Here is a 17,487-nt window from a genome sequence, read left to right on the forward strand (position 1 = left end):
CCGGGCTCAATCAGTGATTTGTCAAAGGGAACTGCTGACACCGGCATTTTGTCTAAATTGCCTTCTGTTTAGACCAAAGTAAAACTCCACGAAATACATTGACGTTCTGGCTAATTTTCAAACATTCCTGAAACAAGAAAGTCACAAAGTTTTGCCGTCGGCGTTCTCGGACTCGGTTTGTTTTACGAAAATGGGGAAAATGGCAATTTCGCAATACACGAGTGAGTGAAAAACACGTTCATCGCCCCGAGGGAGGTGAATATGTCGTCGAAGGCCGCTCGTGTTTTTGTTCAGGCGCACGACCCCTCGAAAGGCTCATTTTTCCGCGGCTAATGCCTTTCGGATCACGGCCCAGATTGTTGCGAGCGACTCGGAGACAGATGGACTCCGCCGGGAGATAAGAACAAAGTGCCTTTCAGGGGATCAAGTTTGGTTTCGCTCCCCTCTGCTCGGCTTGACCAAGCCTGCACCCCTTTCGCTGTTCGCTGGCCGAACAACACCCTCTCGAGCGTGACCGACCGACGCATCCTCTCGCCCGCTCGACCGTTTTTCTTGATTCCGCCCCACCGACTTAATTCTCGTGCAAGGTGCGCCGCAGAGGGAAATAGAGTAGTAAATCTCGCCGCTTGACAACTCGCCTGGCTAATGGGCCGAACTTTCAGATACACGCTTGATGAGATTAACTCGAGATATTTTATCTGTAATTGAAACTTTGTGCCCGCGGAAAAGGGAAACAAACAGCGTAATCATCATTAGTTCTAGGCTCTCTGAAGCTTTGTAGAGATAAAAAGGTGCCAATCTTGGATTTAAACGGGACATTTTGGATACGAGAACAAGTTGTCTCTTGAAAGTCAAGGATTAGGGTGGAATTCACGTGACGCGCATAGATATGGCGTCTGATAGAGTACGGCGGGAAAGTTACAAACGAAAATGAATGAATATCTTTACTATAACAGCTAATTAGCCCGGTAATTGGCGAATCGACCGTTAGATGGGACATCAGGCTAATGTAAATGTTACAAAATACGCGGGAATGAAATTATTAGGTCGGCACTCCTCTTTTTTGACGTTTCTGATTGGCCGCTGGACTGTCTCCTGATTAGCCTGCATTATTTCGACGCCATATTGACTTTTCTGACCGGCGGGAACCAACACAGATCGCAACTTGGACCCCGGTGGGAGTTACGACTGCGCAGAAGGTTTTAATTTGGGTCACGCATGCGCAGGGACAAGTTTTAGCCTCCTTTTGAGATTAAGAAGCGATTTAATCATACTGCGCATGCTTTAGATGCGCATACGTTTACTGCGCAGCTTCAAAATGGAGCGAATATTCAAATAACTTAAAATTTCGACGCCATATTGACTTCTGACCGGCGGGAACCAACACAGATTTCAACCGGGCCTCCGGTGGATTGAATAAAATTACATTTTAAAGAAAATTTAACCCTCAACCTACTTAATTATGTTGGAGATCATTTTTAAAATATTTTACGAAAAAATTAGTCCAACCTATAATCACTTCTAGCGTAATTTCTCAGCGAGAATGTGATTAAAAACAATAATGTTTTTTACAATCCAGAATCCACACACCGTTGAACTATTCATGAGGAGGAAAATCAGCAAAACCTGCATTCTCGCTGAATTGTGATCCTATTTTACTTAATTCGCTTAATTCATATTGCTGTAACTTAATTTGCGAGCAGCAAATATGTTCTATATCCAGAATTTTCCGACATAACTCACGGCTGTGTATATAATGAATGCACACACATTGCTTGTTTAATAACTTTCGCAATCAACGAAACACGAGAGTTGCAGGTATAGCAATTGAGCATCAAGCGTTGAATTAAATTCCGTCAGAGAGAGCGACTGCTTTATTAACCTTTTCCAATTTCCCTGCGAAATAAAGATGATCTTGCCTGATATTGAAATCGGCGGGCGGCTTAATAACGTTTCGCGAAAATTAATAAAGCCACGCGGCAAGTGGCGCATAAAACAACGCGCGGCGTTGAAAAGGGCGCAGTTAGCTTAATATTCATCCACTCGAGTCTGCTGGCTCGAGTGAGCACGCAAAAAGCGGCCTTTATTTCATCACGAAATTGGAGCCCGACGCACGGGCCGAGCGCCGACTCGATTCTCGCCCGTAAAACGTGAGAGCCGAGCGAGGAGAGAACGGCTGCGAATTTGATTCGTGCCCGTCGGACCGCCAGGCTCCCACTCGTTTACGAGCGGCCGGCAGTTAAAGAAGCTCATTTATTAGCTGCTGCCGGCGCTCAATGGTCACTCACTTTCCGCTAAATAGCTCCGGCCGGGAAAGTTCCGGCTCGCAGAAAAGAAATCTGGCACGGCCACCGTCGAATAGTGTCCTTTACACCCGGCACTGGCCACTCTGATTTCGGCCAAAGATCCAGGGTAAACCAACACCGAGTATCTCTTTAGATAGCTAATTGTTATGTTCCTCTGGACTGCTGTCAATAAGGTCTTAATTGGAAAAAATACAGTACAGGCTCACAATAATAGTCTTTAGATTTTTGCTATTAGTTTAGATAAGCTTCCCTTTTTTGTCAAACAGCTGCTGTCCATTTTAACGGAGTTTCAAGATTTTTTAAGGGAATTTATATGTTACTTTTTTTTAAAATACTTTCAGCAAAATTAATATTTTTGTTGTTATTTCTTTTACTAACGGCTGATGACCCCGGTAATAGGCGAATCGACCGTTAGATGGCACACCTGGCCAAAGGAAATGTAACAAAATACGCGGGAATAAAATTATTAGGCCAGCACGCCTCTTTTTTGACGCTTCTGATTGTCCACTGGCCTGTCTCCTGATTTGCCTCCTTTATTTCGACGCCATTGACTTTTCTGACCGGCGGGAACAAACACAGATCGCAACCCGGACCCCCGGTGGGAATTACGACTGCGCAGAAGGTTCTAATCATGATCACGCATGCGCAGTGATAAGTTACAGCCTCCCTTTGAGTTTAAGAAGCGATTTAAACATACTGCGCATGCTTTAGATGCGCATACGTTTACTGCGCAGCTTCAAAATAGGCGAATATTCAAAAAAATATAAATTTCGACGCCATATTGTCTTCTGTCCCGCGGAAACCAACACAGATCGCAACCTGGCCTCCGGTGACTTTACATTTTGCTATATGGATTCAAATTACATGCAATCTAAATTTAAAATATATTTTTTTCCAATGTTTCAGCCAAGAATTTGAGTTCTGAAAATAGCTGGCTGAATTTGTGCACGCTCCGCCGAACAACAAAGTAATCAGCATTAAAAAGGAAAAGGCAGAAAGTCAACAGGGACGGCAAAGAGCAGACCTCTCGCTCTCGAGCGCAAAGTTATACACGGGCTTGTTGTGCCAAAGAGTCGGGCCCTTTGGCGTCGGTTGTAATTTTTGCCGGCGAACACACTACTTATCGGGCGCAGGCAAATTTCACGTATCAATAAATTTGATAAAAAGTGTGCGTGTGTGCATGCGGTCGTTTGGCCAGCGTCCAAAAAAGCAGCAGCCGGCGTCCTGTCGTTCCCTGCCGGCCCACTTGCTTCGTCGCCATTTTCGCGCGCGGCGACAACACACACACGGTATTTAGTTCACGGCAGCGCGGAGAGCAATCGCTGTCGGCACTTTTCGCTTCGTTTTACGGCCCGAGAAGGGCGGAAAGAAAGAAAGAATGTCGTGTGTTTCGCTGCCGGATCCATTCAAAGCCGCGCAATGAGATGGCAGCATTGTTTGCAGGCAAAAAAGACGCTGACTCGGTGCATCTCGTGTTTTTCCCTCTGCTCGACGAGTCGTGTCTCTCTTTCTTTCGTTCTTTCCCTCTCTGGGATTTGAAAATGCAAAAGCGCTGCCGGCAGATGGATTCGCACAAAAAAAGTGCAATGAAAGAGTTGCGAGACAATCAGCTACTTTTTCGAATTCGCTACTCCCGAATCTAATCAGGCCGGCTTTTGACTCGCGACGGAACAATCCCCTTTGTTTCCCCAGACTCGACCGTTTTACGCTAATTAACGTGCCATTGTTGGCCCGGCATGCGCGACACGCGCCTCTTTCCGAACTCTTTTTCAGCCGGTGAATTAGAAGAAAAGAGAAAAAAGTCGCTGCTCCCCGGAATGAGTTAATTATTTTAGGACGAGAGCGCAGCGCTTAAGTGGGCGCCCTGACAATGACGAGCCTCCGCAACCGGCGGCGCGGACGTGACGGGCGCGTTGCCTAACTCGGAGAACTGCGGCCGATTGCTAATCGTACAGGAATGCGTGTGCGTTCTCCTTGTCAGACAATCGAACACGAACTCTCAATGCAATTCCACGATCACTCACAGGCCACAAATAATTAATGAAGGAGAAGGGGACGATGGCGGCACTCTCAAACTAATTTCAACTTTGAATACGCTATGTGCTGCTCGCCGATAGCACAAAGCGATTTATTAATGTGGAATCCTATTTAAAATGTCTTCATAAAAACTGGAATATTCAAAGCCGACAGTCAAAACTAGAGAACCGGCTCTGGTGCATACATTTTTAAAGAACTAAAAAGGATTTTGTTCTTGATCTCTGACAGTCGAATAAAAAAGTCGGGTTCAGAGGTTGGGCGTGACGCGCGCGCGGATTGGAATTATTTGACGACGCTAAGAGGGCGGAAAAATAAATTTTGTGACGGGCGCATTTTTGTCAGCCACTGAGCTTGAAGACTTCATTCGGTATGCAAATAGACTCGAGAATGGGACACTTGAGTGACAAGCCGCCGGCTTTTTGTTTGAAAGCGGATGAAGACTGCTCAGCGACTTAAATCTGTGTGCTCTGCCAAGCTGAATCGACGCTGAGAGGACGACGCTTCCAGTTCGACGCCAAGATAAATATTGTTTCTACCGCTTGATTTTTCTCAGAGTCGAATAAAAAGATTTGTTTTGTCAAATTTATTATTCAGACCATTTTTCTTACTCAAATTTTGACGTAACAGGTAGTTGACAGACACGGATCGATATTAAGTACGTATCACCGGGGGCCTGGTTGCGATCTGTGTTGGTTCCCGCCGGTCAGAATTCAAAATGGCGTCGAAATTAAAGGAGACGGTCCAGCGGCCAATCAGAAGCGTCGAAAAAGAGGCGTGTCGACCGAATAATTTCATTCCCGCGTATTTTGTTACATTTCCTTTGGCCAGGTGTGCCATCTAACGGTCGATTCGCCAATTACCGGGCTAATCAGATGTTTATAAAGAAATAACAACCAAAAAATTCATTGTTTGAAAATTTCCCGCCGTATTCTAACTCCCCGGTGGAGTTTAAAAAAGGAAAAACCAATCCCCTTGTGACACTTGATCCAATCCAAGAATAAAATAATAAAATATGCTATCAGCTCTTGGTATCACCATCTGATTCTTAGGGAGAATAAATATAAATAACGTATTTATCCCCTTAGTCTGCATAAATTTCAGTTCCGGGGGTTCAGCGTTCACTTAGCCGATGTAATGCGATGCTTAAATTTGTATCGGCAATTTGTTTGAGCCGCAGCGAGCGCAGAAAGAGCCTCGAGACACTCGTTTTCGGCGAGCGAGCGCACACACGCAATTTGGGCGGGAGCAGAGGCTCGGATAACGAGCGGGGTTAAAACATCCGCGGTCCAAACGGCGGCTCGTTACTTATTCAAATAGGCCACAAATGACGCGTTCGAAGAGGGGCGAAACGGTCAAGCCGTGGGCATCGCAGCGCGGCCGGCATTAACATAAGCAGGCTCGATAAATATTGCCTCTCTCTCTCTTTCTCTCGTTTTCAAAACCGCCCATTCGAGGGATTATGCCAGCGCTCGGGGGAATTGGCGCCTTTCAATCCGTCGGTCCGCGCGCTCGGTTAACTTTTAATAAAGGCAAAGTGTGCTGGGACGTCCCTGGGATACATTTGATAAAAAGAGAGAGCTCTCGCTCGTTCGCTCGTTCGCTCGCATCCGCCCAGCAGGCAGCGCGAGACGACGGCGGCTGCAACACCAGCACCCGCAGCTCCACCGCCGCCATATAATAAATTCTCGGCGGCGAGAGAGAGAGAGAGAGCGAGTGAGAGAGTGAGCGAAAATATGATGATGTTATTTGAGAGGCCCTGGAGACGGATGCAAGAGCATCTCGTCCCGTTCGGCCCCGACTAAAAGCGCCGAGGCAGCGCGAGCGAGCGCGCGAACACACCTTTTTCACTTATTAGCATCTGCCTATTTTGATGCGAAGCGTAATAGGCAGCAGCAGCAGCGCATGCAAATTCAATTCGCCCTCATTACCAAAGAGAGCCGCGACGATTTTGCATAAGTAGATTTGCATTTTTGCCGCGGATCGAGCTGCGCGAGCTGTCTGCTGCAGCCCGCGCGTCTTCCATTCCGCTCCTCGGCTCGGCAGTAGTTTCGGTTTGTTGATTCTTCTCGCAAATTGAATCCAGCTGCTTAGCAGCGAAATGAGAGACACGAATAAGAGCAGAGTTTTCCTTCTACTACACATTTGGTTCGGCACGCAATGAATGAAATTTTAACGAAACATTTCAGATTGTTTGTGCGTCACTCGGTTCTCCAAAGGGTTTTGAAATAACTTGAGGAATGATTTGAAATTTTCACTTGATTTTTATGTTCCCCGACAAGTTTAGGCTCAAACTAGCACCCTATTCATGGGATTATACATTTCTATTGATAAAACGTTACTATTTTATTTTTAAAAAGTATTGGTTAACTTTTAAAAATAAGGAAAATGAATAATAGAGGGGCTTAGACGATCAAATATTTTTTCTGAGCTTCAAATGATGCAATATGAAGCCATTTAAACCATTCTTAAAATCGTTTGAAACCTTCTAAATCCACCAAAGCCGCGTTTTTGCGTCTAAAAAGCATTTCAAAACACTTTTGATCCTATTAAATTGGCCAAAAAACAAGAAAAAGTGCATATGTTTTGCTTCTTATGCTTGGGAATGTTTATCGTAGCTTTAATTTTAGTCCATAATTTTTTTTAACAGTTTTTCACATGCGAAAGTAGTTTTGTTGCAATTATGTGTTTAAAAATAGACCGAATTCGATTTGGTTCTAATTTTTTAAGACAGTTCTGATTTCCATCTTCCAGCTAAAATTTGTTAAACATTTTCTACCCATTATAACATAACTTAGTCTATCAATTCATTTAAAGGGGAATGAGAGCGACTTTTTTATTTTAAAAAAATGAAATTACATGTAAAGTTAAACCTAACAGACCTATTTTTTCATAAATTATGACAAAAAATGCCCCAAAATTCATTTTTTCGAATTTTACCGATTACGCCCTCATTTTTTAGCAAAGGAAATTAGTTCGAGAAGCGACAGCGAGAAAGTGCGTTGCACGCCCCCCTCTGTTGACCAATCAAATGGTTTTTGCCCGTTTTCTCCGAAATTGACAGGCGCTTGATTATGTTTTCTCACATGATTTGGAGATCTATCTGACAGTGTGAGACTTTCTTTGGGCAAATGCGGAAATTCAGTGAAAATCGCGATTGCAAAATTTATTTGGGAATTCTCCATTTAAAACTAATTCTAACTTTGAGGCTGATTTTCTCTAAAATTTACAGCGCTACCTATGTATTTTTTAACTGTGCATGTTTCTTAGGACCTAATCTGTATGTGCATTAAACGCTTTTGAGGAAAAATTCACTATCATTCCTCTTAAAGCATAATTTAGAGAACTACTTAGCTTGAAATCTTCTCTAAAATAAGTCACAGTTAAAAGCACTCCTATATAATTTCCGAGAAAAACCGGTTTTCATCCAGTAGCACTTGACTGGAGCAATTATTAAAGTTTCTTATCAGAAAAATTAGTTAACTTTCAAGGAATTGGCCAGAATGCAATGAAAATTTCAATTAGCTAATGAAGCTGGAACGATTAACCGGGAATTCAGACCACAGAGAAGACACATTCGCCGGGCGATGAGCCAGCGAAATAGCACTGTCGCCTTCTAGGTTTTATGGCGAATCCGGCCTCATTGCGCATGCAAAGCACCTCGGAGGCTGCCAAGCAAATATTTTTTGACACGCGTCAGTTGGCCCGGGCGAGACGCGAGACGGAGCGAACGAACGAGACTCTCTTTCTCTCATCTGGCCAGTTGTATCGCCCAGCAGTGCCAGTAAACAGCGGCAGTAAAGTAAAAAGTAGCTCGACACCAGCATCAGCAGCAGCAGCAGCTTGTCCCTCTCGGGCCGTAGCAGAGCAGAGAGATGACGATAATAAAATCTCGCAACGCCGCGCTCCACTAATGGATATTGCCTGCGCACTACTTCTCCCACTGACACAGATGATTACGAGTTTCCACCGAGTAAATTGGCCAGAAAGACGTCGGCGTCCAACGAGACGTCTCTCGTCCGTTATTTGATCGAGATTGACGATGTAGCTCATGCCAAAGTTGAAAGAACCATTTCAGATTTTACGGGGTCGTACGGATTTCTTGCGCCTGAATAGGTTTCAGTTTTATATCGAGAATATTCTGAATTCTAAAAATTTGTTCGATATTCGCATTGGCATTTTTATCTATAATAAATTTGAATAATTTCATGGCGGGAAAGGCTGAAACTGAAAGGACAACACAATCCACTCTAACAATGCATCTAAAATAACTGTGATAAATTTATGACGAGGCCGAAACAGTTGCTGTTTAACACGAGAGATTGTTTCAGTTATTTTTCACTCAAATTTCACTCTTTTGTTCGTCGTTCACTAGTTAAAGGACAAATAACCGGAAAAATTATCTAATTTAAATTGTAATTTATAATTTATTTTTGAACAGATCAATTAAATTGAAGAAATCTCTCATGCTATGCCTTCTGCATTGCAAAAAACATTAACCATTGGTCTAAAAGATTCAAATAAATTTAATTTAATACACCAGTTGAAGCCACCAACAGATGGCACCACCGTATCCTTTCGTAATAAATTTAATTTTAAGGCACTTTCACTGCGATTTCAGACTCAATCCTGCCACTGTGCATTCTTCACTTAATATTCTTTCTTTTGACGTGCTGAAAACCAAAATCGGTTTAGCCAATCTCCGTAGAATCGTGAAAAGCTATTTTTTGAAATATAAAATCTTTTCCAACGTTTCTACGGCGAATGGCTGGACTGATTTTGGTTTTCAGCCCTTCAAAAGAAAGAATATTATGTGAAGAATGCAAAGTCGCAAAATTGAGTCTGAAATCGCAGCGAAAGTGCTTTAAAAATTAAATTTATTACGAAAATATACGGTAGCGCCCTCTGTTGGCGGCTTCGAACACCAAGGGCTTATAACAACAGCTGGTGCATTTGCAATCGATATCAAACCCACATTTTTATGCAAGCATAGAAGAATATCTGGGTTTTATAACCCTAGAAGCACACTCATCACGGAAATAATTTTGCATCCCGCAAAAGCGCTGAAGCTGCAGCACGCAGTGAAGAATAATATCTGAACTGCAATGCTGGAAGTTTCTTCAGGAAGATTTCAATAGCGCCTCGTTCTCAATTGCTTCCAGGTCGGTTAGGAGTGCAATTTTACCGCCACGAAAGGAGTCGATATTCCCATTCGCGAGTGCGTGCATGAAAAGGAAGCTGCGCTTCGAGGCCTCGCTCCTCTTCTCCGGCAATCAGAGTCGCGTGTTCTGTTCACACGATCGTTTCGAGGAATTGTTACGCGCCGAGTGGCAGGCTTCACGTGCGGCGAAGACGTGACACCGATGCAGCAGCGGAACAATGGCCGGCGCGCGTCAAGTGCAAAGTGGAAGAGATGCGCCGCTCGGCTCTTGTTTTTGATGTGTGCTGCAGCTGCACTAAATGCTCTCGGCTCGTTTATTTCGCTTCTTATTTGGCGTTCCCGCGAGGCCCGATCCTTTTACCCTGCCTGCTGCTGCTGCTGCATGGTGGCGAGGAAGTGCTGTGTAAAATTCGCATTTCTCTCCATTAGGCGCAGCACGCGCTAAACAAAAGCGCTGCGGTGAGCTCCCTCGACGCCGACCACATCATCTCCAGCTCACACGCTCGGATTGCCCCTTTCGCGACCGAAAGCGAACGAGTCTGCATGGTCTGCCCGTGGCGTGAGTCGTGAGTTGCCTAATCTGAAAGCTCTCGCTTTTGGGTTTTGGTGATAAGAATGTATTCATTCGATTGAGTGCACTTCCATTGACCACCGCCGCGATGAAGCCAGGCCTTTTTCTCGCTTGACTGATTTTTGACCAACCTCTTGTTGAAACAAGACAAGTGCCTGTCTGTGTGATCAAAAAGGAATGCAAAACTAACTGAATCTGTATCGTTTTTGGTTCAGCGTATGGTTAGAGTTTATTGATAAATTATTGTAGGCGCTGTTTGTTAGAGATTCGTAATGCAACAGAGAGAGAATGTTGATTTTAATCAGATTTCGCCGGACTTTCGATTAGTTTAGTCGCATTTTTTAAGTTCCAAGCGTTTAAAGACCGTCTTTGACGGAGTTTCTGAGCATACCAATCGATTCTTGAGAGTCGAATTAGGTAAAGTGGATATTTTTCCGATCAAAAAGTCCAGCGCGACGTGTGAACTATTTTCCCGCCAAAACTATACGAATGCGAGAAGTGCGCATGCGTCAGAGCTGGCTGGATCTGACAAAGAAGTCATTCTTACAGGCGGCCTCTCTGCAAGTGCTCAAACCAGCTCTGACGCATGCGCACTTCTCGAATTGTTTTGGCGGGAAGAAAGTTCGCACGTTGCGCTGGACTTTTTGCTCGGACAAAACATCCAATTTACCTATTTCGACCCTCAAGAATCGATTGGTGTGCTCAGAAACTTCGTCAAAGACGGTCTTTAATTATTAAGAAGATGATTCAAACTTCCGAGAGCTTTTTCAACCTCCCCAAAAATCAATATATCGATATAATGCCAGCAAAATTTAAAAATGCGAACAAACATTAATGAAAGAGGAAAGTTACAGTCAAATAAAGCAAATTAGTAAATTAACAAAGTTTAGGTTTTGTCTGAAATTAGGATATATTCAAAAATTCAGTTTGTGGAATACCCGAAAAATTTGTGCCAGGAATTTTCGACCCATAAATATTCAGCGGCAATACGTGGAATGCCCAAAAATAATAACTGTGTTGTATTTCATCAAAACCAGAATTTAAAATAGACATTTGCAAAACAGGGCCCTCTATATAGGCCTTTTTCAATTGAATCGCTTTATCAAAATACCACGAAAGGAAATTCTCGTGAAGAAAGCCAAATTGAAGAGTTGCGAGCGACCAAGGAACTGCTTCTACGACAAATTTATAGTAAAGAGGCAATACAAAAGCAGTCAAAACGCGAACAGTCAACTCCTCCCCTGCCATAGAACGACTCGGATACGCACGTTTGCGTAGATTGACAAAAACTATTCAAGTTGTATTCTAAAAACCTAAAACTTCAACTTAAAAGCAAATCATGGTTCGCTCTTTTTGCAATTTTTTGTACATTTTACTTTAATGTTTATTGTTTTAACAAATTTCGTGCATTCCACAGATCAATCAGAATTTTTATTTAATGGATTTTCATTTTTTTCTGGTGCTCCGATTCATTTTGTTTCAGCCTATATCCGATTTCGGGCGAAAATCAGTCATGGAAGCATAAATCAAGCAATTTTTTCCGTCTCGCTAATTAGGCCAGAAAACTGTAAACAACAAATAAAATCAAGCAAAATTTCCTAATGGGCGACATCAATCTGGGTTGACTTTAAATGGTGCGAGGGATATTTTTGTAAAGAAAATCAAAACGCCAGCCACCTTTGAACTTTGTCGATCTCCGCAGCGAGGGGAGAAAGCCTAGCTCGCTCAATGCGGTGCGGAATAATTGGACGTGAACGCGTGGGCCGCGCGCACAATCGCTGCGTCCTCCGCTGTCAAGTGGGGTGTGTATCGCAATTTGCACGACGCCGCGCGCAAACAAAGGGGGCGAGAACTCAAAAGGGCATCATTGTTGCGGCCGGCTTGATTAATAACGCACCCAAAGGTGTGTAAATTGCCACGCTATAAGATGTGTGATTAATCGTGTTTTTCAGCACGCGCATCGAGAGAGAGATTAATGGAAACGCGTAATTGAATGTTTGAGCAATTAAGAAAAGATGTTGCTCTCGTGTGTGTGTGTGTGCGCGTCTAATTTGCATCTGCAGCACGCGGGATGTGCCCGCCGCCGGTGATTAAAACGCCATCAATCGACGCGCTTTTGATTAACACTGATGGCGGATTGATTGCCGCGCGTCGTGTTTGCCTGTCGCAAAGTCCTGCCTGAATAATAAATCAACGCGTTGTAAGTGCATAAATTGTTGGCTAAACAGGCGCCGCTGCCGCCGCTGCTGCTGCTGCTGCTGCGATGTGATGAAATGTGACTTTTTGCAATATTGAGAAACAGCAACTTGATGGAGATTAAACGCGCAGCAATTTGTATAAATATATACGCGAATCGGATGTTTGTACAACGCACTCATTTTGAAATATCCACGCGGCCTAGTTTTCCGCTCAATGAGTTTCCTGGAAAATATTGCGTATAGAGTTCATCCAATATTAAAAACGCACTTTATTGCAATGTGACGCAACTGCTCTTTTAAAATATTGGAAAATAATATGAAATAGGAAATATTGGGAAAAAAATCTGGAATAGCGTTTTATTCGGATTAAATACTTTTGAGAAATATTGAATTAAACTCTGGTTTTATTATTGCTCCATATATTATACTGTTTTAATTACAGCTCAAAGACACTCTCATTGAAAAGGACATACGATATGAATTTTTACTGAGCAAAAATTGAAAATAATAATAGGTGTGGAGTCTCTGATAGCCTCTGAAAATCATAGAAATGATTAAAACGAAATTAAATTTCAGAGATGATTCTCAAAACTTAATTTTGGGTATTTTCGGTATTTTAATTTTTCCCAAAAAAATTTAAAGTTCCTCAAACGGCCAGTTGAAATTTTCAGACGAAGTTTATGCGAAAACAGTAAATTTGAGAAAAATTTGCTAAATAGGAAAGAAACTGGAAATTTAATCAGCTTTCTGAATTTAGGAAGTTTTTGACGCTACTTTCAACTGGTGAATTTTAATCAGGCCAAACACACACCCCTTTCGAAAATCTGCAATTTTTGAAAATATAAAAAACAACTTTCAAGACTAAAAATCACTATTTTTTATCTTGTCACGATTAAATTTTCATAATTCTTCTCACCCCGAAAGCAATTAATTTCCTTTACCCAAAAAAGAGGGCGTAAACGGTAAAAATCGAAAATTTCTGGATTTTGAAGCACTTTAGGTCAGAATAATATGAAAAATTTGTTAACTTTTCATGTAATATCATTTTTTTAAATTCAAAAAATTATTTCTTATGCAACAAAAATGAGAATGATTCAGTTTTGTTTCGGAATCAGTCTGATAATTAAACTCCATATCTGTGTTAATTTTTAATTTTGTCCGAGCGGAGCTTTTTAACTTTGAAGGACAGGCTGAGATATAAAATTTGTTTGTTGCAAAATTTGTGTGGATGAAAGGCAAGCGCGCGGGCTCTCCAACAGCGCACATTTCATGCGAGGCGTGAGTAACGCGAGTCAGATGCGAAAAATTGATATTGTTGAGAGTGTCGCCTCGGTATCAACATCATTAACAAAGCGAAACGCAAGTCAGCCGGGCGGACCAAGTGTCAGTCGGGCCGAGAGAAAACAAAGGCGGCGCAAAAACGCACGTACAAAAGCGTGTCAGGCCGAAGAATGGCATGGCGCCGTCGTGGCTCTATTATTTCATTCCAACACATACATATTTATCAGTGAGAGCAGAAAAGACGGAGTAGTGCATCATGATGTAATATATATACGAGACGACAAAAGAGCGCGTTGCAAAAACGGCACTACTTTGAAATTTGAAAGCACGCGCGAGTATAATTAGAGGCCTTAGACGTGTGTGTGTGTGTTTGCGCTCAAAGATCGCGTACACTCAATGTCTAATTAAGAGCGGATTACGTATTTCGATATTCTGAAGCGATTACACTCAAAAAGGATTACGCCCGCGTGAATGAGAGAGCGAGCAGACTTTTTACGCGACAAAGTGTTTGTCTTTGTCGTGTTCCCAAGTAAGCGGATGAACTTGCTCGCCTGTCTCTTCTTCAGTTTGAGTTGGCAAATCATTCTCGCGCGCCGTTCATGCGAATAGAATAGACATTTCGATAACATCTCCGCGTCGATTCCGGGAAAAGGGAATAAAATAAAAAGCATAGCTGCAGAGGCGGAGAGATGGGCTCCAAATTAGATTCGCCCCGCAACCGGTTTTTTACTCTTTATTTTTTCTCGTCCCGATTGATGACAGCAGATGGAAAAGTCGGAATTTCTTTTTTTTTTACTCCGCCGGCAAAAACATTCGCTCGCTGCGGCGCACACAAAAGTGTGCCGCCCCGCTTCATTAACTTTTTCCCTCCGACAGCTGCACACGGTGGCGGCGGTGAAATCTGCCACTGCTTAATTGCACGCAGCGCACTCGCATTCGTCGCATTCCGCCTTTTATTACTCATTAACTCCATAAATTCCTGCACTGTGCCCCAGCAACGCCGCAGGGGACGCTCAGGGACTTTGTGCAGCTGCCCCCAGCAGCCATTCATTGACTGCTGGGTGGAAATCCTGATTTTTCTCAGTCGTGAAATTTTTGTCGTAGGTTGGAACACAAACACGGCATTTTTTTGAAGGAGAAGGTTTGCACTTTTAACCAGTTTTGTCATCCCCTATTTTCAAATAAGATTCAAAGGAAAAGAAAAAATTTATCAAAGATCGTATTAAAAATCCAAATTATTTTCAACTTGGACTTGGATAACGGCAAAATCAAATCCCAACTGTATGATCATGCCATAAATATTATTATTTTTATAGATTCAGGCGTAGATATGGCGTCAGGTAGAGTACGGCGGGAAATTTTCAAACGTAAATTGGAAATGGTCTAATAAATTTATCATGAAATTAATATTTTTGTTGTTATTTCTTTACTATCAGCTGATTAGCCCGGTAATTGGCGAATTGGATGGCACATCAGGCTATTGGAAATGTAACAAAATACGCGGGAATTCAATTACTAGGTCGGCACGCCTCTTTTTCGACGCTTCTGATTGGCCGCTGGACTGTCTCCTGATTGGCCTCCATTATTTCGACGCCATATTGACTTTTCTGACCGGCGGGAACCAGCACACGTCGCAACCTGGACCCCGGTGGGAATTACGACTGCGCAGAAGGTTTTAAATTGAGTCACGCATGCGCAGTGTGGAGTTCCAGCCTCCCTGTGAGATTTAAAAGCGATCTCGTCATACTGCGCATGCTTTAGATGCGCATAAGTTTACTGCGCAGCTTCAAAATGGGCGAATATTCAAAAAATTATAAATTTCGACGCCATATTGACTTCTGTCCGGCGGGAACCAACACAGATCAAAACCCGGCCCCCGCTGATTTTTACAGATTAACTCAAATGTAATTCCTAGAATCACAACACTTGCAGGTATTATATGTCATCTAGAATGAAGTAAAAATTAATCCTTGTGCTTGGAGTCATAAAGACAAAATTTGACTGCGACTGTGGGTGCATGGTTCATTAATTGTAAGAGAAAAGTCTCTTTCCCGATGCGAATTAAAAGAAAAGTGCTTTTTTCCTCTGTTCTCTGTTGCTATGGTGTATGAAAATTTGATGTTGCGCCAACACCGAGTTTCAATTTGGGGGACACGTCGCCCGCCGACTCACTGGCTTGCTGGCTTCTTGCGAAATTCCATCCATTCAGCCCGCCGCCGCTGCGAGAGAGCAGAGGAAACAACACGGTGGCGCGCATTTTCTCTCCTCTCGGTTTCGTCTCTTGGCAATGCTTCAGAGACTGTTTATTATTTGCCCAGTGCGGAAATCTCTATTTTCTATTACTTTTAATTTGGCTGTATAGTGTAGCCCTGGCAATATTGCCCCGCACGCTCGGCCCGTCGCCGTAATATCTTAGTGTTATGGTCCTGCGCTCCAAAACTCTAGTGCAAAAACAACGACGCTCGAGCAACGAACGACCGGCTAGGGTGCTCGCGAAGGGGATGTTCACCAATCGAGCAGTAACAAATTTCGAGCGGATTATTTGCCCACATTATGAATTATTCTTTAAAAAATCCTGTCTTTGCTGAGATATGAAAAATAGAGCCCCTGATATTTTCCGGGGTTCGGGCTGCGATCTGTGTTGGTTCCCGCCGGTCAGAAGTCAATATGGCGTCGAAATTTATAATTTTTTGAATATCCACCCATTTTGAAGCTGCGCAGTAAACGTATGCGCATCTAAAGCATGCGCAGTATGATGAGATCGCTTCTAAATCTCACAGGGAGGCTGGAACTCATCACTGCGCATGCGTGACCCAAAATAAAACCTTCTGCGCAGTCGTAATTCCCACCGGGGGCCAGGTTGCGATCTGTGTTGGTTCCCGCCGGTCAGAAAAGACAATATGGCGTCGAAATAATGGAGGCCAATCAGGAGACAGTCCAGCGGCCAATCAGAAGCATTAAAAAAGAGGCGTGCCGACCTAATAATATCATTCCCAAGGTGCTGATATTGTAATTGGAGCTCTCAACAAAGATCTATAGCAAAGAATAACGTTTTGCGTCATGGTTGAACGAACCGCTTTTCTCGGAAAATATGAAAAGCATTACTATTGCTACAAATAAGGCAAAAGGTGAACACAATTGAGCTTTAATCTAGTTATTAGAGGCTGACATGCTTTCAATACTAACATCAGCATCAATTTACTGGCAAAACGCTGTCCTCTGTCTCTAACGTTACATTTTGCTTCATTTTGGAGGTTTTTTTTCATCTTTTCCCGCTGCAATAAGACGTCAAAAATTAGATTGATAGAACTTACTTATTATCTCAACGTTCTAGCATGTTTTCACCTCAAAATAACTGCGCATAAAAAGCTCATTAGCGCAACCTGTCTCACAACATTTTTTTATTAACACAACAAGCTCTTGACAAATGGTCTCGCCTATTGTTAAATAAGAAAGCTGTCACCGCCGCCTTTTCAATTCGTTTCTTGCTCGGCGCACGAACATTTCTTGACTTTTTTCCCTCTTCAATGAAAATGGCGAGATTATTAAGTAGACACGCATAAAGTTGTCTTGTTTTACATAGAAAAATTCTAGTACGTGGAGACGTGTGGATCAATATGATTGTTAAAGCTGAAACGGACGCTGCTGCCAAAAATTGGCCTCGCTCTTTTCGGGCGGAATTTCTGGCGCACTGCATAATTTGTCGAGGAGGGTTGCATAAACAGCAGACTTAATTGCATGAAGCTGCATCAAGGGGGAGGCCAGCTTTCATGCCGCTAATTACGTTAATCGCGTTTGGCCGCCGCAGAGAGAGAGAGCAAGAGAGAGAGAGAGAGAAAGCCTGTTAGGTGTGTGCCATGCGAATTTGCATAATGTGTATGTGTTCAAGGCTGACAAATTTATCGCGGAAAAACGCTCGGCTCTAATTTTATGTGC

General features: G+C 43.0%; 1 protein-coding gene across 1 annotated transcript in view; it reads right to left on the reverse strand.

The window, feature by feature from the left end:
• Window positions 1-17,487, reverse strand: part of LOC135933950 (cyclic GMP-AMP phosphodiesterase SMPDL3A) — a 202,149-nt gene that overhangs the window by 38,017 nt on the left and 146,645 nt on the right. The window lies entirely within an intron of this gene.

The sequence above is a fragment of the Cloeon dipterum genome, chromosome 1 (genome assembly GCF_949628265.1).
Source record: "Cloeon dipterum chromosome 1, ieCloDipt1.1, whole genome shotgun sequence".
Lineage (NCBI taxonomy): Eukaryota > Metazoa > Arthropoda > Insecta > Ephemeroptera > Baetidae > Cloeon > Cloeon dipterum.